The 24,691-nt window shown below is 42.7% G+C and overlaps 3 non-coding genes across 3 annotated transcripts; all 3 read right to left on the bottom strand.

Annotated features, from left to right (window-relative positions):
- Window positions 1–12,743: 12,743 nt before the first annotated feature.
- Window positions 12,744–12,815, bottom strand: TRNAG-CCC (transfer RNA glycine (anticodon CCC)). The gene has a single exon. It is a non-coding gene; the product is annotated as a tRNA-Gly (tRNA).
- A 1,349-nt stretch (window positions 12,816–14,164) lies between these two features.
- On the bottom strand, window positions 14,165–14,248 carry TRNAG-CCC (transfer RNA glycine (anticodon CCC)). The gene has a single exon. It is a non-coding gene; the product is annotated as a tRNA-Gly (tRNA).
- Window positions 14,249–20,204: 5,956 nt separating this feature from the next.
- TRNAR-UCU (transfer RNA arginine (anticodon UCU)) lies at window positions 20,205–20,276 on the bottom strand. Its single transcript has one exon. It is a non-coding gene; the product is annotated as a tRNA-Arg (tRNA).
- Between the last annotated feature and the right edge of the window lie 4,415 nt (window positions 20,277–24,691).

The following is a 24,691-nucleotide window of genomic DNA, read 5'->3' as shown; positions in this document are numbered from 1 at the left end:
TGAACTGCATCACTGACTCCGTGTCGTTACTGCTGCTGCCCTGCACCATCACCCCCATCCTCCGCATACACTGCCCTGAGGCTATACTCCTCCCATGGGGAGTTATGCTACGCTCTGCTGCACCCACAACACCAGCCTCAGCAGTCTGCCCTGTAGCGGCAGTTCACTCTGACCGCAATCCACGGGTGGCGTAGTCGGACATTTAAACATCAAAACCACATAAATAGTTCCGCCACTGGTTTGACCACCCTGAGCCACGGAACCGGGTCGCCGCCACGAAGACTACAACCACCAGCATACACCAAAAAGGGTCCGGCTTCGGGTGTCCCAAGGCCCAGGGGGTGCATCAGAACATTTTCATCACCTTTCACAATCACCAATGGGACAAGGCAGGGATGTCCTCTGTCCCCTCTCTTATACATCCTAGTGACGGAGCACCTGCTCTCATCAATTCGCCATAACCCCAATATTAGGTGGATTGAGGTGGGAGGCACCGAGTACAAGTGCTCTCTATTTGCTGATGATGTCCTAGTATATATCACTCAATCACATATATCCATCCATGCTGTTATGGCTGAAATAGATCACTTTGTTACATGGTCAAATTTTAAAATCAATGCAGCGAAGTCTGAGGCCCTCGATGTCTCCCTCCCCAAATCCATATAGGATTCCATCCAGTCCAACTTTCCCTTTGCCTGGCCCTCACAGGGTATCAAATACTTAGGAATTCCTATTCATAGAGACCTCTCCCATCTATGTTATCTTAATTTTGGGCCCTTTATTGAACAACTCCATACAGACAACGGTTGGCAAGTTAGAACTGTAAGATTCACTACGTGAACCACTGGTGTTTTGTGGAAAAGCACATGTACACTGTGTTCCAAATTATTATGCAAAAAGTGTTTAGGAGTGATAAGGGAAGAATTTGTTTGTTTGTCAGTTAAACTCATTGATGGTGATGCGTGTCAGGGCTCTTTATATCACTGTAAGCAATTGCAGACACCTGTGCTAATTAGTTTGGCAGGTGTGTCCAATGAAAGGCAAGACTACTTAAGAAGGCTCTCTCACATTATTAAGCAGCCTACATTTTCTGCCAAAATGGGAAAGAAAAAGGATGTGTCGGCTGCTGAGAAGCAACAAATTGTGGAGTGTTTAGGTCAAGGCATGACTACAATCAACATTGTGCGATGATCAGGATGAAGTGTCTTGGCAATCAAGAAGTATGTAGCTGATTCACAGTACACACGTGTGCGTGCTGATAAGGGCAAATTGAGGACTCTTTCCTACAGGCAATTACGTCAGGTTGAAAGAGCAGCGGCAAAAAAGCCTTGTCATAGCAGAAGACAAGTTTTTGAAGCTGCTTGTGCCTCCAACGTCCCCAGAACAACAAGATGCAGGGTCCTTCAGAGGTTTGCAGCTGTGCATACGCCATCCTGTCGACCTCCTCTATCCACTTCACACAAGCAGAAACGGCTCCAGTGGGCCAAACATTACATGAAGACTGATTTCAAAACTGTTTTGTTCACGGATGAGTGCCGTGCAGCGCTCGATGGTCCAGATGGATGGAGTGGAGGATGGCTGGTTGATGGACACCCCACGCAAACACGGCTACAGCGCCAACAAGGAGGAGGTGGAGTAATGTTTTGGGCTGGAATCATGGGGAGAGAGATTGTCGGCCCCTTTAGGATCCCTGAAGGCGCTAAAGATGAACTCCATAATGTATGTGGATTTTTCTCAAACAGCACTTCCTGCCATGGTTCAAGAAGAAGAACCGTGTATTTCACAGCAAGATCATTTTTCTGCATGATAATGCACCATCTCATGCTGCACATAAAACATCTGCATCTCTGGCTGATATGGGCATAAAAGGGGACAAACTTATGGTGTGACCCCCATGCTCCCCTGACCTCTACCCCATTCAGAACCTTTGGAGCATCATTAAAAGGAGTGTCTATGATGGCGGGAGGCAGTTCACATCTAAGCAACAGCTCTGGGAGGGTATTCTGTCCTCATGCAAAACAATTGAAGCAGAAACCATCCAAAACCTGACAAATTCAATGGACGAGAGAGTTCAGAAGCTCCTTTCGAACAAGGGGTCCTATGTGAAAATGTAACATCACCTAGAATAAAGTTTTGCGTTGAAAACTGTTTGATTTCAGTTTCTAACAACCTGCTAATGCTTATAATTTCAAAAATGACCATTTTTTTGGTCTTTATTAAAATGAAAAGGTTGATCGAAAAGTTTGGGGGATCTAAGAGTGTGGCAACCCAGTAGTCATGATTACTTCGAATTCTGACAATATGAGGGTCATGCTGCAGGTAGTGCAGCAAGAAGGCACTTATGTGTCTTGCGCATCTCGGAGCCCCAAAATTATTTTCCGGGCTAGATGCAGCTAAAAATTATTATTAATTTTAAATCTGGTGAAGCTTTAGTATAGATGGCCTAATAGGATCAGTGCTGCACACTGCTACAAAGCCCAAATTATTTTCCAGCCAAGATACAGATAAACATGATTAGTAATTTGAAAGCTTAAAACGGTTGGTAGGGTGATTTTAACCAATCATCAAGCTTTTACTCTCCCCAGGATGACACAGGGGTAGAAAAGTCGTTTCGGATCCATGATTTGTTCATCTTTATGAACGTGAGTCTGTCTACATTATCAGTGGAGAGCCGCGTGCACTTATCTGTCAGCACACCACCAGCAGCGCTGAACACACGTTCAGACAGAACGCTGGCTGCGGGGCATGACAAGATCTCCAAGGCGTAAGTGGCTAGCTCCGGCCATTTATCCAGATTGGAAGCCCAAAAAGAGCAAGGGTCCAGTGACACAGTCGTGGCTTCAATGTTTACTTGGAGATACTCCTGTACCATCGTCTCTAGGCGTTGACTATGTGTCAGACTTCTTGTCTCCTGTGGCCTTGCAAAGGATGGGCTAAAAAAGTGGTGAAATGATTCCGCAAAATTGATGTTACCAGCAGATACTGTGGTTCTGTTACGGTTTGAGTGCTGAACACTTGACGGTCCCACGGTTGGCAAGTTGGAACTGTGAGATTCACTATGTGCACCACTGGTATTTTGTGGAAAAGCACATGTAAGATTCTGCAACAGTCTCTGCTGATACTCCTGCATGCGTGCATCCCTTTCTATGGCAGGAATAATTTCTGCAAATTTACTTTTGTACCGGGGATCTAACAGTGTGGCAACCCAGTAGTCAGGATTATTTCTAATTCTCACAATTCGAGGGTCATGTTGCAGGTAGTGCAGCAAGAAGGCACTCATGTGTGTTGCGCATCCAGGAGCACCAAGTCCCTGTTGTGTTGGTGGCGAGGTAACAATCATGCTTCCTTCCTCTGTCCTCTCCCCCCAACCTCGCACAACAAAAATGTGATCAAGGTCTCCCTCATCTGATGAGTCTTCCATCAGTTCGTTCTCCACTTCTTCCTGGGCTCCTGCACCTTCCTCACTAGTTTGGCTGCTACCATGCGCCCTGGTAAAACCATCTCCCCCACCCTCACATGCCTGCCGCCTCGGTGCTGCCGACCGTCTGGACCTTGCAGATGTTAGCCCTTCCGCATACAACTCCTCCTCCTCTACTTCCTCCACCTCCTCTTTTGCCACCACCTGTCTCCGAATTCTGTTTAACATGTGCTCCAGCATGTAAATCACCGGAATAGTCATGCTGATAATGGCATCGTCAGCACTAAACATCTTCGTCGCCATTTCAAAACTGTGCAGAAGGGTGCATAGGTCCCTGATCTGAGACCACTCCTCCAGCGTGATTTGCCCCACCTCTGGATCTCGTTGGCCCAGGCTATACGTCAGAACGTATTGCACCAGGGCTTGTCGGTGCTGCCACAGTCGCTGCAACATGTGCAGAGTTGAATTCCACCGGGTAGGCACATCGCATTTTAGCCGGTGAAGTGGCAGGCCCAATGACTTCTGTAGAGATGTAAGTCGCTGAGCTGCGGGATGCGAATGGCGGAAGTGAGCACACAGCGACCGTGCCCTCTGCAGAAGGCCATCTTGTCTGGGATAGTGGGCTAAAAATTGCTGGACAACCAGGTTCAACACGTGAGCCATACAAGGCACGTGTGTGACATTGCCCCGGCGAAGGGCCGCACCCAGGTTTGCAGCATTGTCGCACACGGCCTTCCCTGGTTTCAGGTCCAGTGGAGACAACCATTCATGAAATTGGTTCTCCAGAGCTGACCACAACTCCTCAGCTGTGTGACTCACATTTCCCAGACATTTCAATGTAAAAACCGCCTGATGACGTTGAGCCCTACTGCCAGCATAGTAAGGAGGTGTGCAGGATCCCTTCTGCGCAGTTAGAAAGCTTGTGGCATGACCAGACAGGCTTTGGGTGCAGGTGGAAGACCGAGAGGAGGTTGAGGAGGCAGAAGCAGTGGAGGAACTTTGACATAAAGAGGATTGACGCACAACTCGTGGGGACGGCAAGACTTGGACAGCAGCCCCTTGTCCTGCTGTCACCATAGTTACCCAGTGCCCAGTCAGCGACATGTAACGCCCCTGTCCATGCCCACTCGTCCAAGTGTCTGTGGTGAAATGCACCCTGTCACACACAGAGTTTCTCAAAGAAGCGGTGATGTTGTGTGCGACATGCTGGTGGAGCGCAGGCACACCTTTCTTTGAGAAGTAGTGCCGACTGGGCATCTGGTATTGGGGCACTGCGACGGACATAAGGTCTCGAAAATCCTCTGTGTCCACCAGGCGGAAAGGCAGCATTTCTGTAGCCAAGAGCTTGCAGATGGTGAAATTCAACCTCTTAGCTTTCTCATGGCTAGGAGGAAATGGTCTTTTACTTGTCCACATCTGAGGGACCGAGGGCTGGCTATTGTGCTTAGACGGGGTTGATAAGGGTGTCCCCGGCAAACTGCCGGTCTGTGAGGAAGATGCAGGCGGACATGTTAGGTTGCCTTGATACAAAGGTGGTGCTATCGATGTCGGACAGCGCTCAACACCAGCTGGTGTTACCACCTCCAAAGAAAATGATGACCTGCCAATCACGCTGGCTGTTGCGGGTAAAGAGGTGGCAGGTGTGCGCCCCAAAATAGGTGTGACTGCTGTCCCCCCAGTCACAGAGGATGAAGAGGCCGCGGATGCACAAGATATGGCAGACGGTGGTTGGCCCGGCCGGCTAGGCCGCATTGTAGCACACTGAGCTTCCCACTGCAACTTATGCTTCATGTCCATGTGCCGGTTCATGCATGAAGTACTCAAACTATGTATTTTTTGGCCTCTACTTAGCTTTTGCTGACAAATGTTACAGATAACACGAGTTGGGTCATCTTTATCGATCTGAAAAAATGCCCAGGGTATGCAAGGCTTAGCACCCATGCGACCTGAAGAGCCACCACGACTTGTGGTGAGAGGCAGAGTTGTGTTTGAGGATGCAGTTGTTGACGTGCTTCCAGTACTACGTCTCTGTCCAGGAAGGCGCAACCTGACCTCGTCGTCACTAGCATTTTCCTCCACCTCCTCTGCTGACCTCATCTCTTGGCTGACTGTGGGTTCACAGTAAGTGGGATCTCCAACCTCATCATCATCTGTGCGTTATCACACCCGTCGTCCTCAGAGCCAACCTGTTCCTGCCCTGACAAAAAACTAAAGTTGTCGCTCCAATCAGGTATTTGAGTCTTATCATCGTCTTCCTCATTGTCTCCACCAACAGGAGTTACAGTTTGGGAATGAGGGTCTACATTATGGTCAGAACCTTCTGCGTCTGGTCCTGGATCCGACTCATAAAGATTCTGGGCATCAGTGCAGATCATTTCCTCGTCTGGATTCACAGAAGCGCTGGAGTCGACCTCTGATTCCCAGGCTATAGTATGAGTAAACAGCTCTGCAGACTCAACCATCTGTTCTACCTCATACTCAGACGGGCAGCTGGAGATTTGGGAGCTGTGAGGAAGCAAGTGCGATTGGGGTGACACCTTTGAGGACTGGAGTATTTGTGATGTTGAAGTTGATGTGGAGGAGAGCCCACTTAAAGGAGCAATTGATATCCGTTGAAGCACCTGCTGTTTTTGTGCCTCATCTGGAATTTGTAGCAATTGGCGTGGCCGTAAGAAAGGGATCTTATCACATTGTCCGCTAAAAGAAGTAGACATTTTAGTTTGGCTGGAAGATGGTCTTTCTTCTGCAGATGTTACTGTTGCTTTAACACCTACCCCACGGACACAACCTTTTTTCCCCTTCCCAACACGCCTATTCCCCTTTCCACCAGCAGCAGGCCTTTTTCCACTCATTTTGGTGGTTAACTAATTAACAACTCTGGAGTTGTTTGCACAAAAAAACAATGGATGGGAACCGAGCAGAGCTGAGTGGCCAAACTGTGGTATTAGGCCAAAACTATTGGCTGGGTTAGATGCAGAAAAAAATTATATTCAATTTGCAACCTGATGGAGGTCAGTATAGATGGACTAATAGAGAAAGTCCCACATACTGCTAGAAGGCCAAATATTTTTTCAGAGCTAGATGCAGATAAAAATTATTTTTAATTTGCAACCTGATGGAGGTCAGTATAGATGGACTAATAGAGAAAGTCCCACACACAGCTAGAAGCCCAATATTTTTTCAGAGGTAGATGCAGAAAAAAATTATTTTTAATTTGCAACCTGATGGAGATCAGTATAGATGGACTAATAGAGAAAGTCCCACACACTGCTAGAAGGCCAAATATTTTTTCAGAGCTAGATGCAGATAAAAATTATTTTTAATTTGCAACCAGATGGAGGTCAGTATAGATGGACTAATAGAGAAAGTCCCACACACAGCTAGAAGCCCAATATTTTTTCAGAGGTAGATGCAGAAAAAAATTATTTTTAATTTGCAACCTGATGGAGGTCAGTATAGATGGACTAATAGAGAAAGTCCCACACACAGCTAGAAGCCCAATATTTTTTCAGAGGTAGATGCAGAAAAAAATATATTCAGTTTGCAACCTGATGGAGGTCTGTATAGATGGATTAATAGAACAAGTCCCACACACAGCTAGAAGCCCAATATTTTTTCAGAGGTAGATGCAGAAAAAAATATATTCAGTTTGCAACCTGATGGAGGTCTGTATAGATGGATTAATAGAACAAGTCCCACACACAGCTAGAAGCCCAATATTTTTTCAGAGGTAGATGCAGAAAAAAATATATTCAGTTTGCAACCTGATGGAGGTCTGTATAGATGGATTAATAGAACAAGTCCCACACACAGCTAGAAGCCCAATATTTTTTCCGAGGTAGATGCAGAAAAAAATATATTCAGTTTGCAACCTGATGGAGGTCAGTATAGATGAACTAATACAACAAGTCCCACACACAGCTAGAAGCCCAATATTTTTTCAGAGGTAGATGCAGAAAAAAATATATTCAGTTTGCAACCTGATGGAGGTCAGTATAGATGGACTAATACAACAAGTCCCACACACAGCTAGAAGCCCAATATTTTTTCAGAGGTAGATGCAGAAAAAAATATATTCAGTTTGCAACCTGATGGAGGTCTGTATAGATGGATTAATAGAACAAGTCCCACACACAGCTAGAAGCCCAATATTTTTTCAGAGGTAGATGCAGAAAAAAATATATTCAGTTTGCAACCTGATGGAGGTCTGTATAGATGGATTAATAGAACAAGTCCCACACACAGCTAGAAGCCCAATATTTTTTCAGAGGTAGATGCAGAAAAAAATATATTCAGTTTGCAACCTGATGGAGGTCTGTATAGATGGATTAATAGAACAAGTCCCACACACAGCTAGAAGCCCAATATTTTTTCAGAGGTAGATGCAGAAAAAAATATATTCAGTTTGCAACCTGATGGAGGTCTGTATAGATGGATTAATAGAACAAGTCCCACACACAGCTAGAAGCCCAATATTTTTTCAGAGGTAGATGCAGAAAAAAATATATTCAGTTTGCAACCTGATGGAGGTCTGTATAGATGGATTAATAGAACAAGTCCCACACACAGCTAGAAGCCCAATATTTTTTCAGAGGTAGATGCAGAAAAAAATATATTCAGTTTGCAACCTGATGGAGGTCTGTATAGATGGATTAATAGAACAAGTCCCACACACAGCTAGAAGCCCAATATTTTTTCAGAGGTAGATGAAGAAAAAAATATATGCAGTTTGCAACCTGATGGAGGTCAGTATAGATGGACTAATACAACAAGTCCCACACACAGCTAGAAGCCCAATATTTTTTCAGAGCTAGATGCAGAAAAAAATTATATTCAATTTGCAACCTGATGGAGGTCAGTATAGATGGACTAATAGAATGATGCTATGCCCAAAAGATTTTACTTCACTAGGTGCAGTAAAAAAATTGGTATTCTATACACAGGTGGTATATCTTGCAACACAGATAGGCTACTCCACTGACTAACACACTCTGCAATAGGCCAAAAAGGATTAGCTTTGCTAGATTCAGCCAAATGCTGTGAAAAAAACTTGCACAGCACTGGCACAGACCTGCCTGGCAAAAACTGATAGGAACTGATGTAACCTAGTCCTGAAAAGGACTCCAATTACAATTAGTCTTTACTCCCACAATCTATCTATTTAAGAGCACAGACCTGCCTGATAAAAGTCGTAGGAAATGCTGTAACCTAGTCCTTACAAGGACTGCAATCACAACTATTCCCTACTCCCAAGCTATCTGTAGATTTGTGTGAAAATTGGCTTGAAATTAACAAGGTATAGCGCACACAGCAAGAGCGGTGCCGTCTAACACGCAGCTGCAGCAGTGAGAAAATGGTGGCGACGGGGAAAATGGCTTGGTCTTATAGGGCAAGGACATGTGACATACACTGCCAATGACACATGCCCTTGCTTGTGTGAAAAAAAGCACTTCGCTCCGTGTGTGCGCTGCTGATGGGCTGACAGATTGCACCTCCCCACTGCAAATGCGGGAAAGAGAAAAAAAAATGGAGATCTTCATTGTTCCTGCAGAGATCCATCCCCTGCCCCTCCCCCCACCCCGCTGTACACTCAAACTGCGTATTAACATTAATTTTCATCATTACTGAGAAAAAATCCAGTTATGATTTTGGTGCACGAACAGTTATCGAACATAACCTCGAACAGCCGAATGTTTCTCAAATTGTTCGTGTTCGCCGAACGGCTCAAACACTGCCCAAAACAGCTCGAATTTGAGATTGGCGAACAGTTAAAGTAGAACAACGCTCATCTCTACTGAAGAGCAGAAGATCAGTTAGATGAGACAGTTGAAAAAAATCTAAGAAATATTCTCTTCAATTTTTTTCTCATTTTCGTGGTTGCTAAACTCTAAGAAGAAAGAAGAGCCTGAGACTTAACACGAAAAATTAAAAGAGACTAAAAGCATCACCAAATGTGAAAAACAATTCATGCGTTTTCATGCGTTGGCCAGGAATCGAACCCGGGTCAACTACTTGGAAGGAAGCGATTCTCACCACTATACCACCAACACTTACAGAAGCCATGTTTTTTTCTTACATTTTCTGCACTAACAATACGAAATTATTAGTAAAAAGTAAGACGTGCCAGGAAAAAAAAACCCACATAAGTATTGCATTGACCAGGAATTAATCGCAGGTCAACTGCTTGGAAGGCAGGTTTGCTCACCACTATACCAAAAATGCTTAAGGTACCCAGCATTTTTTTCACATTTTCTGCACTAACTCTTCAAAATTGTTAGTAAAAATTATGACGTGCCTGAAAAAAAAACACACCCATGTTTTACATTGGCCAGTAATCAAACCCGGGTCAACTGCTTGGAAGGCAGCTATGCTCACCACTATACCACCAATGCTTACAGGATCAGCTTTTTTTTTTACATTTTCTGCACTAACATTACAAAATAGTTTGTAAAATGTATGATATGCCAGAAATAAAACTACATAAGTATTGCATTGGCTGGGAATCAAACCCGGGTCAACTGCTTGGGAAGCAGCTATGCTCACCACTATACCACCAATGCATGAACCAACTTGACTGGTTTGGGACTATGTCTGTTAAATCTGCTAAAGTTTTACTTAAAAAAAAGGAGGACTGAATATGTCTTGAGAGAGCCAAATACTAAAAAGTTTAAAAACAAGGCAAAGCATTGTCCAAAACTCAAAGATGAATTCTTGTGAATCAGCTATGGAGCTTTTCCGCCAATTCTTACAATTCTCTCAATTATTTTCACTTTTTTGCCAATAAGGTAACTAAACTCTTACCAAGAAAGAAAGTACACTATGAGCCTTAGGTCAAACAGATTACAAAGAGTGAACAGCAGCACCAAATTCCCCCTAAAGATCTCTGCCATTTTTGGCATTTTTAACACTAACGCTAAAGACAGAGGAGTTTTTGGAATCAGTTATGTAGCTTTTCCACCTCTGCCTACAAATTCTCTCAATTAGCTTTGCTTTTTGCCCACTAAGGTAGCTAAAGTGTTACCAAGAAAGAAATAAAAGCATAAGCCTTAGCACAGAAAGTGAAAAAGAGTCCAAACACCACCAAATGCAAAAAAACAATGAGTTCTTCAAGAATTAAACTATGGCCTATTGTTTTAAAAGCAACTACACCCACCAGAATAACACCAATGCCAACCCTGACATTGCTTTCATATTGGAGACAAACCCTACAAAGTATTTAATCAACAACTGAAGAGCAGAAGATCAGTTAGATGAGACAGTTGAAAAAAAGCTAAGAAATATTCTCTTCAATTTTTTTCTCATTTTCGTGGTTGCTAAACTCTAAGAAGAAAGAAGAGCCTGAGACTTAACACGAAAAATTAAAAGAGACTAAAAGCATCACCAAATGTGAAAAACATTTCATGCGTTGGCTGAGAATCGAACTCGGGTCAACTACTTGGAAGGCAGCGATTCTCACCACTATACCACCAACACTTACAGAAGTCATGTTTTTTTCTTACATTTTCTGCACTAACAATACGAAATTATTAGTAAAAAGTAAGACGAGCCAGGAAAAAAAAACCCACTTAAGTATTGCATTGACCAGGAATCAATCGCAGGTCAACTGCTTGGAAGGCAGGTTTGCTCACCACTATACCAAAAATGCTTAAGGTACCCAGCATTTTTTTCACATTTTCTGCACTAACCCTACAAAATTGTTAGTAAAAAGTATGACATGCCTGAAAAAAAAAAACACCAATGTTCTGTATTGCCCGGGAATTGAACGAGGGTCAACTGCTTGGAAGGCAGCAATGCTTACCACTATACCACCAATGCTTACAGGGTCAGCTTTTTTTTTTACATTTTCTGCACTAACATTACAAAATAGTTTGTAAAATGTATGATATGCCAGAAATAAAACTACATAAGTATTGCATTGGCTGGAAATTGAACCCAGGTCAACTGCTTGGAAGCAGCTATGCTCACCACTATACCACCAATGAATGAACCCACTTGACTGGTTTGGGATTTTGGCTGTTAAATCTGCTAAAGTTTTACTTAAAAAAGGAGGACTGAATATGTCTTGAAAGAGCCAATTACTAAAAAGTTTAAAAACAAGGCAAAGCATTGTCCAAACCTCAAAGATGAATTCTTGTGAATCAGCTATGGAGCTTTTCCACCAATTCTTACAATTCTCTCAATTATTTTCACTTTTTTGCCAATAAGGTAACTAAACTCTTACCAAGAAAGAAAGTACACTATGAGTCTTAGCTCAAAAAGATTACAAAGAGTCAGCACCAGCACCAAATTACCCCTTAATGCCATTTTTGGCATTTTTAACACTAACTCTAAAGACAGAGGAGTTTTTGGAATCAGTTATGTAGCTGTTCCACCTCTGCCTACAAATTCTCTCAATTAGCTTTGCTTTCTGCCCACTAAGGTAGCTAAAGTGTTACCAAGAAAGAAATAAAAGCATAAGCCTTAGCACAGAAAGTGAAAAAGATTCCAAACACCACCAAATGCAAAAAAACAATGAGTTCTTTAAGAATTAAACTATGGCCTATTGTTTTAAAAGCAACTACACCCACCAGCATAACACCAATGCCAACCCTGACATTGCTTTCATATTGGAGACAAACCATACAAAGTATTTAATCAACAACTGAAGAGCAGAAGATCAGTTAGATGAGACAGTTGAAAAAAATCTAAGAAATATTCTCTTCAATGTTTTTCTCATTTTCGTGGTTGCTAAACTCTAAGAAGAAAGAAGAGCATGAGACTTAACACAAAAAATTAAAGCAGACTAAAAGCATCACCAAATGTGAAAAACAATTCATGCGTTGGCTGAGAATCAAACTCAGGTCAACTACTTGGAAGGCAGCGATTCTCACCACTATACCACCAACACTTACAGAAGCCATGTTTTTTTCTTACATTTTCTGCACTAATAATACGAAATTATTAGTAAAAAGTAAGACGTGCCAGGAAAAAACCCCCCACATAAGTATTGCACTGAACAGGAATCAATCGCAGGTCAACTGCTTGGAAGGCAGGTTTACTCACCACTATACCAAAAATGCTTAAGGTACCCAGCATTTTTTTCACATTTTCTGCACTAACCCTACAAAATTGTTAGTAAAAATTATGATGTGCCTGAAAAAAAAACACACCAATGTTTTGCATTAGCCAGAAATCGAACCTGGGTCAACTGCTTGGAAGGCAGCTATGCTCACCACTATACCACCAATGCTTACAGGATCAGCTTTTTTTCTTACATTTTCTGCACTAACATTACAAAATAGTTTGTAAAATGTATGATATGCCAGAAATAAAACTACATAAGTATTGCATTGGCCGGGAATCGAACCCGGGTCAACTGCTTGGGAAGCAGCTATGCTCACCACTATACCACCAATGCATGAACCAACTTGACTGGTTTGGGATTATGGCTGTTAAATCTGCTAAAGTTTTACTTAAAAAAAGGAGGACTGAATATGTCTTGAAAGAGCCAATTACTAAAAAGTTTAAAAACAAGGCAAAGCATTGTCCAAAACTCAAAGATGAATTCTTGTGAATCAGCTATGGAGCTTTTCCACCAATTCTTACAATTCTCTCAATTAATTTCACTTTTTGCCAATAAGGTAACTAAACTCTTACCAAGAAAGAAATTACACTATGAGCCTTAGCTCAAAAAGATTACAAAGAGTCAGCACCAGCACCAAAAAACCCCTAAAGACCTCTGCCATTTTTGGCATTTTTAACACTAACTCTAAAGACAGAGGAGTTTTTGGAATCAGTTATGTAGCTTTTCCACCTATGCCTACAAATTCTCTCAATTAGCTTTGCTTTTTGCCAACTAAGGTAGCTAAAGTGTTACCAAGAAAGAAATAAAAGCATAAGCCTTAGCACAGAAAGTGAAAAAGAGTCCAAACACCACCAAATGCAAAAAAACAATGAGTTCTTCAAGAATTAAACTATGGCCTATTGTTTTAAAACCAACTACACCCACCAGCATAACACCAATGCCAACCCTGACATTGCTTTCATACTGGAGACTAACCCTACAAAGTGTTTAATCAACAACTGAAGAGCAGAAGATCAGTTAGATGAGACAGTTGAAAAAAAGCTAAGAAATATTCTCTTCAATTTTTTTCTCATTTTCGTGGTTGCTAAACTCTAAGAAGAAAGAAGAGCCTGAGACTTAACACGAAAAATTAAAACAGACTAAAAGCATCACCAAATGTGAAAAACAATTCATGCGTTGGCTGAGAATCGAACTCGGATCAACTACTTGGAAGGCAGCAGTTCTCACCACTATACCACCAACACTTACAGAAACCATGTTTTTTTCTTACATTTTCTGCACTAACAATACGAAATTATTAGTAAAAAGTAAGACGTGCCAGGAAAAAAAAACCCACATAAGTATTGCATTGACCAGGAATCAATCGCTGGCCAACTGCTTGGAAGGCAGGTTTGCTCACCACTATACCAAAAATGCTTAAAGTACCCAGCATTTTTTTCACATTTTCTGCACTAACCCTACAAAATTGTTAGTAAAAAGTATGACGTGCCTGAAAAATAAAAACACCGATGTTTTGTATTGGCTGGGAAATGAACCCAGGTCAACTGCTTGGAAGGCAGCTATGCTCACCACTATACCACCAATGCTTACAGGGTCAGCTTTTTTTTTTACATTTTCTGCACTAACATTACAAAATAGTTTGTAAAATGTATGATATGCCAGAAATAAAACTACATAAGTATTGCATTGGCCGGGAATCGAACCCGGGTCAACTGCTTGGGAAGCAGCTATGCTCACCACTATAACCACCACTATACCACCAATGCATGAACCAACTTGTCTGGTTTGGGATTATGGCTGTTAAATCTGCTAAAGTTTTACTTAAAAAAAGGAGGACTGAATATGTCTTGAAAGAGCCAATTACTAAAAAGTTTAAAAACAAGGCAAAGCATTGTCCAAAACTCAAAGATGAATTCTTGTGAATCAGCTATGGAGCTTTTCCACCAATTCTTACAATTCTCTCAATTATTTTCACTTTTTTGCCAATAAGGTAACTAAACTCTTACCAAGAAAGAAAGTACACTATGAGCCTTAGCTCAAACAGATTACAAAGAGTCAACAGCAGCACCAAATTACCCCTAAAGACCTCTGCCATTTTTGGCATTTTTAACACTAACTCTAAAGACAGAGGAGTTTTTGGAATCAGTTATGTAGCTTTTCCACCTCTGCCTACAAATTCTCTCAATTAGCTTTGCTTTCTGCCCACCAAGGTAGCTAAAGTGTTACCAAGAAAGAAATAAAAGCATAAGCCTTAGCACAGAAAGTGAAAAAGAGTCCAAACACCACCAAATGCAAAAAAACAATGAGTACTTCAAGAATTAAACTATGGCCTATTGTTTTAAAAGCAACTACACCCACCAGCATAACACCAATGCCAACCCTGACATTGCTTTCATATTGGAGACTAACCCTACAAAGTATTTAATCAACAACTGAAGAGCAGAAGATCAGTTAGATGAGACAGTTGAAAAAAAGCTAAGAAATATTCTCTTCAATTTTTTTCTCATTTTCGTGGTTGCTAAACTCTAAGAAGAAAGAAGAGCATGAGTCTTAACACGAAAAATTAAAACAGACTAAAAGCATCACCAAATGTTAAAAACAATTCCTGCGTTGGCCAGGAATCGAACCTGGGTCAACTGCTTGGAAGGCAGCTATGCTCACCACTTCACCACCAACACTTACAGAAGCCATGTTTTTTTCTTACATTTTCTGCAGTAACAATACAAAATTATTAGTAAAAAGTAAGACGTGCCAGGAAAAAAAACCCCACAAAAGTATTGCATTGACCAGGAATCAATCGCAGGTCAACTGCTTGGAAGGCAGGTTTGCTCACCACTGTACCAAAAATGCTTAAGGTACCCAGCGTTTTTTTCACATTTTCTGCACTAACCCTTCAAAATTGTTAGTAAAAAGTATGACGTGACTGAAAAAAAAAAACACCGATGTTTTGTATTGGCCGGGAATTGAACCCGGGTCAACTGCTTGGAAGACAGCTATGCTCACCACTATACCACCAATGCTTACAGGGTCAGCTTTTTTTTTTACATTTTCTGCACTAACATTACAAAATAGTTTGTAAAATGTATGATATGCCAGAAATAAAACTACATAAGTATTGCATTGGCTGGGAATCGAAACCGTGTCAACTGCTTGGGAAGCTGCTATGCTCACCACTATACCACCAATGTATGAACCAACTTGACTGGTTTGGGATTATGGCTGTTAAATCTGCTAAAGTTTTACTTAAAAAAAGGAGGACTGAATATGTCTTGAAAGAGCCAATTACTAAAAAGTTTAAAAACAAGGCAAAGCATTGTCCAAAACTCAAAGATGAATTCTTGTGAATCAACTATGGAGCTTTTCCACCAATTCTTACAATTCTCTCAATCATCTTCACTTTTTTGCCAATAAGGTAACTAAACTCTTACCAAGAAAGAAAGTACACTATGAGCCTTAGCTCAAAAAGATTACAAAGAGTCAGCACCAGCACCAAATTACCCCTAAAGACCTCTGCCATTTTTGGCATTTTTAACACTAACTCTAAAGACAGGGGAGTTTTTGGAATCAGTTATGTAGCTTTTCCACCTCTGCCTACAAATTCTCTCAATTAGCTTTGCTTTTTGCCAACTAAGGTAGCTAAAGTGTTACCAAGAAAGAAATAAAAGCATAAGCCTTAGCACAGAAAGTGAAAAAGATTCCAAACACCACCAAATGCAAAAAAACAATGAGTTCTTCAAGAATTAAACTATGGCCTATTGTTTTAAAAGCAACTACACCCACCAGCATAACACCAATGCGAACCCTGACATTGCTTTCATATTGGAGACTAACCCTACAAAGTGTTTAATCAACAACTGAAGAGCAGAAGATCAGTTAGATGAGACAGTTGAAAAAAAGCTAAGAAATATTCTCTTCATTTTTTTTCTCATTTTCGTGGTTTCTAAACTCTAAGAAGAAAGAAGAGCCTGAGACTTATCACGAAAAATTAAAACAGACTAAAAGCATCACCAAATGTGAAAAACAATTCATACATTGGCTGAGAATCAAACTCGGGTCAACTACTTGGAAGGCAGCGATTCTCACCACTATACCACCAACACTTACAGAAGCCATGTTTTTTTCTTACATTTTCTGCACTATCAATACGAAATTATTAGTAAAAAGTAAGACGTGCCAAGAAAAACCCCCCCACATAAGTATTGCATTGACCAGGAATCAATCGCAGGTCAACTGCTTGGAAGGCAGGTTTGCTCACCACTATACCAAAAATGCTTAAGGTACCCAGCATTTTTTTCACATTTTCTGCACTAACCCTACAAAATTGTTAGTAAAAAGTATGACGTGCCTGAAAAAAAAAACCCCACATAAGTATTGCATTGACCAGGAATCAATCGCAGGTCAACTGCTTGGAAGGCAGGTTTGCTCACCACTATACCAAAAATGCTTAAGGTACCCAGCATTTTTTTCAAATTTTCTGCACTAACCCTTCAAAATTGTTAGTAAAAAGTATGACGTGCCTGAAAAAAAAAACACCGATGTTTTGTATTGGCCGGGAATTGAACCCGGGTCAACAGCTTGGAAGGCAGCTATGCTCACCACTATACCACCAATGCTTACAGGGTCAGCTTTTTTTTTTACATTTTCTGCACTAACATTACAAAATAGTTTGTAAAATGTATGATATGCCAGAAATAAAACTACATAAGTACTGCATTGGCTGGGAATCGAAACCGTGTCAACTGCTTGGGAAGCTGCTATGCTCACCACTATACCACCAATGCATGAACCAGCTTGACTGGTTTGGGATTATGGCTGTTAAATCTGCTAAAGTTTTACTTAAAAAAAGGAGGACTGAATATGTCTTGAAAGAGCCAATTACTAAAAAGTTTAAAAACAAGGCAAAGCATTGTCCAAAACTCAAAGATGAATTCTTGTGAATCAGCTATGGAGCTTTTCCACCAATTCTTACAATTCTCTCAATCATCTTCACTTTTTTGCCAATAAGGTAACTAAACTCTTACCAAGAAAGAAAGTACACTATGAACCTTAGCTCAAAAAGATTACAAAGAGTCAGCACCAGCACCAAATTACCCCTAAAGACCTCTGCCATTTTTGGCATTTTTAACACTAACTCTAAAGACAGGGGAGTTTTTGGAATCAGTTATGTAGCTTTTCCACCTCTGCCTACAAATTCTCTCAATTAGCTTTGCTTTTTGCCAACTAAGGTAGCTAAAGTGTTACCAAGAAAGAAATAAAAGCATAAGCCTTAGCACAGAAAGTGAAAAAGAGTCCAAACACCACCAAATGCAAAAAAACAATGAGTTCTTCAAGAATTAAACTATGGCCTATTGTTTTAAAAGCAACTACACCCACCAGCATAACACCAATGCCAACCCTGACATTGCTTTCATATTGGAGACTAACCCTACAAAGTGTTTAATCAACAACTGAAGAGCAGAAGATCAGTTAGATGAGACAGTTGAAAAAAAGCTAAGAAATATTCTCTTCATTTTTTTTCTCATTTTCGTGGTTGCTAAACTCTAAGAAGAAAGAAGAGCCTGAGACTTAACACGAAAAATTAAAACAGACTAAAAGCATCACCAAATGTGAAAAACAATTCATACATTGGCTGAGAATCAAACTCGGGTCAACTACTTGGAAGGCAGCGATTCTCACCACTATACCACCAACACTTACAGAAGCCATGTTTTTTTCTTACATTTTCTGCACTATCAATACGAAATTATTAGTAAAAAGTAAGACGTGCCAAGAAAAAACCCCCCACATAAGTATTGCATTGACCAGGAATCAATCGCAGGTCAACTGCTTGGAAGGCAGGTTTGCTCACCACTATACCAAAAATGCTTAAGGTACCCAGCATTTTTTTCACATTTTCTGCACTAACCCTACAAAATTGTTAGTAAAAAGTATGACGTGCCTGAAAAAAAAAACCCACATAAGTATTGCATTGACCAGGAATTAATCGCAGGTCAACTGCTTGGAAGGCAGGTTTGCTCACCACTATACCAAAAATGCTTTAGGTACCCAGCATTTTTTTCACATTTTCTGCACTAACCCTACAAAATTGTTAGTAAAAAGTATGACGTGCCTGAAAAAAAAAACACCAATGTTTAGTATTGGCCGGGAATTGAACCCAGGTCAACTGTTTGGAAGGCAGCTATGCTCACCACTATACCACCAATGCTTATAGGGTCAGCTTTTTTTTTTACATTTTCTGCACTAACATTACAAAATAGTTTGTAAAATGTATGATATGCCAGAAATAAAACTACATAAGTATTGCATTGGCTGGAAATCGAACCCGGGTCAACTGCTTGGGAAGCAGCTATGCTCACCACTATACCACCAATGCATGAACAAACTTGACTGGTTTGGGATTATGGCTGTTAAATCTGCTAAAGTTTTACTTAAAAAAGGAGGACTGAATATGTCTTGAAAGAGCCAATTACTGAAAAGTTTAAAAACAAGGCAAAGCATTGTCCAAAACTCAAAGATGAATTCTTGTGAATCAGCTATGGAGCTTTTCCACCAATTCTTACAATTCTCTCAATTATTTTCACTTTTTTGCCAATAAGGTAACTAAACTCTTACCAAGAAAGAAAGTACACTATGAGCCTTAGCTCAAAAAGATTACAAAGAGTCAGCACCAGCACCAAATTACCCCTAAAGACCTCTGCCATTTTTGGCATTTTTAACACTAACTCTAAAGACAGAGGAGTTTTTGGAATCAGTTATGTAGCTTTTCCACCTCTGCCTACAAATTCTCTCAATTAGCTTTGCTTTTTGCCAACTAAGGTAGCTAAAGTGTTACCAAGAAAGAAATAAAAGCATAAGCCTTAGCACAGAAAGTGAAAAAGAGTCCAAACACCACCAAATGCAAAAAAAACATTGCGTTCTTCAAGAATTAAACTATGGCCTATTGTTTTAAAAGCAACTACACCCACCAGCATAACACCAATGCCAACCCTGACATTGATTTCGTATTGGAGACTAACCCTACAAAGTGTTTAATCAACAACTGAAGAGCAGAAGATCAGTTAGATGAGACAGTTGAAAAAAAGCTAAGAAATATTCTCTTCAATTTTTTTCTCATTTTCGTGGTTGCTAAACTCTAAGAAGAAAGAAGAGCCTGAGAATTAACACGAAAAATTAAAACAGACTAAAAGCATCACCAAATGTGAAAAACAATTCACACGTTGGCTGAGAATCGAACTCGGGTCAAATACTTGGAAGGCAGCGATTCTCACCACTATACCACCAACACTTACAGAAGCCATGTTTTTTTCTTACATTTTCTGCACTAACAATACGAAATTATTAGTAAAACGTAAGACGTGCCAGGAAAAAAACCCCCACATAAGTATTGCATTGACCAGGAATCAATCGCAGGTCAACTGCTTGGAAGGCAGGTTTGCTCACCACTATACCAAAAATGCTTAAGGTACCCAGCATTTTTTTCACATTTTCTGCACTAACCCTACAAAATTGTTAGTAAAAATTATGACGTGCCTGAAAAAAAAACACACCCATGTTTTGCATTGGTCAGGAATCGAACCTGGGTCAACTGCTTGGAAGGCAGTTATGCTCACCACTATACCACCAATGCTTACAGGATCAGCTTTTTTTTTACATTTTCTGCACTAACATTACAAAATAGTTTGTAAAATGTATGATATGCCAGAAATAAAACTACATAAGTATTGCATTGGCCGGGAATCAAACCCGGGTCAACTGGTTAGAAAGCAGCTATGCTCACCACTATACCACCAATGCATGAACCCATCAAATATTCACCATCAAATACCGGGCAGGACGCTCCAATGCCAACGCGGATGCCCTGTCTTGAATGCCGAACTTACCGGACGTAGGGGAAGATCCAGAAGATCTGGAAGAAGTTGAGCTCCCTGCGTTCCACCGTCATTGGATTACCCTGTATTCCCACCGTGTGAAGGGCAGGCGCTCCGCGACGTTCAATCCCTTGCCCCACTACAACTGGGCGGAGACGCAAGACAGTGATCCCGCAGTCCGTCTGGTGAAGGAAATGCTGACCCAAGCCGATGCCAGTCTGGACCCAGACGCCCCAGAGGAGACTAAGCAACTGTGGAAGGAGAAAAGTAGGCTGTTCCTCTACAGGGAGAAGTTGTGCCGGAGAATGGTTAACTCTCGAACGCATGAGTTGACCTGGCAGGTAGTGGTCCCCAGACGAGACGCGGCTATGATTCTGGAGGCGTACCACAACGGAGCAGGACATTTCGGGTGGAAGAAGCTGGAGTTCTTATTGCGTGAACGGTTCTACTGGGTAGGCATGAGAGGAGCCATCGAGAGGTGGTGCAGAGACTGTGGACCGTGCCACCTAAGAAGGAAGGACCGTGCCAGCCAGAAGACTCCCTTGCAGCCCATCATCACCCGACAGCCACTGGAACTGGTAGCCCTGGACCATGTGAAACTGGCTCCAAGCAGATCTGGGTATGTCTACGCCCTCACAATCGTAGATCATTACTCCCGGTTCCTGGTGGTGGTCCCGGTCAAGGACTTAACGGCTCAAACAGCAGCTAGAGCCTTCCAGCAGCACTTCTGCCGTCCACACGGGTACCCGGACCAAGTGCTGACAGACCAAGGGCCAGCCTTTGAAGCGAAAGTCTTCCAGGAGTTCTGCAACCTGTATGGCTGCACGAAGATTAGAACAACGCCCTATCACCCACATACTAATGGACTCTGCGAGAAGATGAACCAGGTGGTGATAGACCTCCTGAAAACATTGCCCCTGGAAGAACGCAGTCTGTGGCCTGAGAAGCTGCCTGATCTGGTGGACCTATACAACCACATCCCTGTAGGTTCTACCAACTGTACCCCGGCTTACCTAATGAGAGCGAGGCCTGGTAAGCTGCCTATCGACCTGGATATGGGAGTCCTGACGCCCGAGGACACCTCGCCAGAGGCAGACTGGGATACAGGACGGCAGCAGCAGTAACGGAAAGTGCAGGAGAGCGTGGAGCGAAGTCTGTCTCAAGCTAGAGAAAGGCAAGAGAGGGCTTATAATCAGTATGCTCCCGCTGTTCCCCTGGTACCTGGAGAGCAGGTCTTGAAGAGGAAAAGACGGCTCCACAAGTTGGACGACCAGTGGGAGAAGGACCCGTACACCGTACTGCCATCAAGCCATGAGAACCCAAAGATTTGCGTGATCAGTAAGGATGGAGGAGAAACCACAGCCGTTGTCTCCAGAGACCACCTGAAGAAGTGTCCCGAGCAGCTGCAAAACCCTGAAGAAGAAGATCAAGAAAACCCTCGACCCGCAGAGGTAAGGGAAGAAATGATCAGGACTGTACTCGGAGACTTCCCCCGGTCTTGGACACAAGTAAACGGTGCTGTTGTGGTACCCGTCCTCACCTTTCTCCAGCCAGCCCCGCAAGTGCCTACAGAAGAACAAGTAGAGCTGGAAGAGCAGCCGGCCCAAGAGGCAGAAGAGTCCACACCAGCAGTACAGGAGGATCAACCCTCTGCTAGTAGTGAGCCTGCCGTGCCCTTAGTGAGCCAAAGAGTGCGCAGAAAGCTGCCCAGCCTGCCCATAACATCTCCTACACCCTGTAGTGCAGGACCAGTTAGTGAGCTCCGTAGGTCCACTAGGGTTACCAGAGGCCAGATGCCCGTACGTTGGAGAATCTAAGTTGGCTAATTGTAATTGCTTTAACTATTTTACGTTTACCTGTTTTGTTGTAGCCGTTGCTAATTATGTTTTTCAGTTACACATTTCTTTATATGGACTGACAGGTTATGGACAGTGAGTAACCGGAACTCTGTTGTAAATATGTTTGGAGCGTAACCCAGGAATGAACTACAGACTGTTAAAGACTCGGGGCAGTACAGACCCCTACCTGGTTACAGCTCCCTGTTCTTTGGTGAAATGGACACCCTTATTGCTTCCCGGTTACGGACACGCCGTGACCATCTCATGTATTTAATTGTTATTGTTTATACCCTGTTATGTTTTCAAAAATATGTTTAGTCCGGGAGTACTAAATTTCACTAGGGGGGAATGTGGCACCCCAGGGGTCTGGTTTCCACAGTAATAGCAATATTACGTCTGTGAGCAGGTGGGAGGTCTCCTGGGCAGGAATCCTAAGCATGCCACACCTCCTGCCCAGTCCTGGGAGGGGAAGAACTTCCCCTACATAAACTGGGGCTGAGGCAGGGTTAGGAGAGAGGAGTTCCAGACAGAGACGGAGTCTGGTCTGGACACGCAGAAACAGGGACAGATAGACATCAGGAGCTCTGTAGGAGCCAAGGAGAAGCGCCAGGGGCTGGAGCTGTGCAGAGCTCGCCCTGGGAGAAGGTACTAAAACCGGACACAGGAGTCCGAGGCTGTGGGGACTAAGATATACCCAGCAGCAGAATCCATCCGGCAGGGGATTCCAGGTCCTCTGGCCATAAAAGCCCGGAGGCTCAGTCACAACGAAGGGACCAGCACCGCCATCCCGGAGCGGAGGCTAACAGGAGGCCCCAGGTCACCAGCCATACGGGTGAGCACCACACGGTATACCCAGGGACGTGGGCTACTTGTAACCGCCGAAAGCAGGGTAGCCAGGAAGGGTACAGACTAACGGGAAGGCCTACAACTCCACCTGGCCAGGGGAACTCCGGCTTACTCGCAGACTAACCAGGCCCCAACTACTAGCCAGTACTCCCGAGGGAATTTGCCTTGTACCATCAGTAAAGACCCTGAACTGTACCCTCGCGTCTCCGTGCTTCCTTATCGCACCATTAGTGCTGGGACATCCACACCATCACTCCCAACATCAACCTCATCCTCTGCCCTGAGGCCATACCCCTCCCGTTGGGGGTTATACCATCCACGCTGCACATCCGTACCACCGGCCTCAGCGGACTGCCCTGCAGCGGCGGCTTCATAGCCGCATTCAACGGGTGGCGTAGTCGGACACTAATACCATCATACCAATAACTGCCACTTAGTTTGACCACCCTGGGCATGGACCGGGTCACCGCCACACGAAGACTACTACCCCCATCGGATCCGGCTCCGGGTATTCCCCGCGCGCACGCGCGCCGCACTACAGCACTGGCCCAGGGGGCGCGTCATATGCAGTGAGTCCAACGGCTGACAATTTTTAGGAAAAACACCACTAAGAATTTAAAGACACATAGAGCAGGACCGCAGTAACCACAAATTCCCATTAGAAAGGAGAGAGTCTGCTATATAGTTATAGGGTATGCAGTGAGTCCAATGGCTGACCAAATTTAGGAAAAACCTCACTAAGAATTTAAAGATACATTGAGCTGGGCTACAGTAACAAGTATGATATGTTCCCATTAGGAAGGAGAGGGTCTGCTATACAGTTATAGGGTATGCAGTGAGTCCAATGGCTGACCAAATTTAAGAAAAACCCCACTAAGAATTAAAAGACACAAAGAGCAGGGCCACAGTAATGACAAATTCCCATTAGAAAGGAGAGGGTCTGCTATACAGTTATAGGGTATGCAGTGAGTCCAACGGCTGACCAATTTTAGGAAAAACCCCAGTAAGAATTTAAAGACACATAGAGCAGGGCCACAGTAATGACAAATTCCCATTAGAAAGGAGAAAGTCTGCTAAACAGTTAAAGGGTATGCAGTGAGTCCAACGACTGACCAATTTTAGGAAAAACCCCACAAAGAATTTAAAGACACATAGAGCAGGGCCACAGTAACCACAAATTCCCATTAGAAAGGAGAGGGTCTGCTATACAGTTATAGGGTATGCAGTGAGTCCAACGGCTGACCAATTTTAGGAAAAACCCCAGTAAGAATTTAAAGACACATAGAGCAGGGCCACAGTAATGACAAATTCCCATTAGAAAGGAGAAAGTCTGCTAAACAGTTAAAGGGTATGCAGTGAGTCCAACGACTGACCAATTTTAGGAAAAACCCCACAAAGAATTAAAAGACACATAGAGCAGGGCCACAGTAACCACAAATTCCCATTAGAAAGGAGAAAGTCTGCTAAACAGTTAAAGGGTATACAGTGAGTCCAATGGCTGACCAATTTTAGGAAAAACTCCACTAAGAATTTAAAGACACATAGAGCAGGGCCACAGTAACCACAAATTCCCATTAGAAAGGAGAGGGTCTGCTATACAGTTACAGGGTATGCAGTGAGTCCAATGGCTGACCAATTTTAAGAAAACCCCACGAAT

The sequence above is a fragment of the Phyllobates terribilis genome, unplaced genomic scaffold, assembly GCF_046119375.1.
Source record: "Phyllobates terribilis strain yellow unplaced genomic scaffold, ASM4611937v1 Scaffold_3__8_contigs__length_932513732, whole genome shotgun sequence".
NCBI classification, from domain to species: Eukaryota; Metazoa; Chordata; class Amphibia; order Anura; family Dendrobatidae; genus Phyllobates; species Phyllobates terribilis.
Note: the sequence above shows the minus strand (reverse complement) of the source record. Positions and strands in the feature narration are given on the sequence as shown.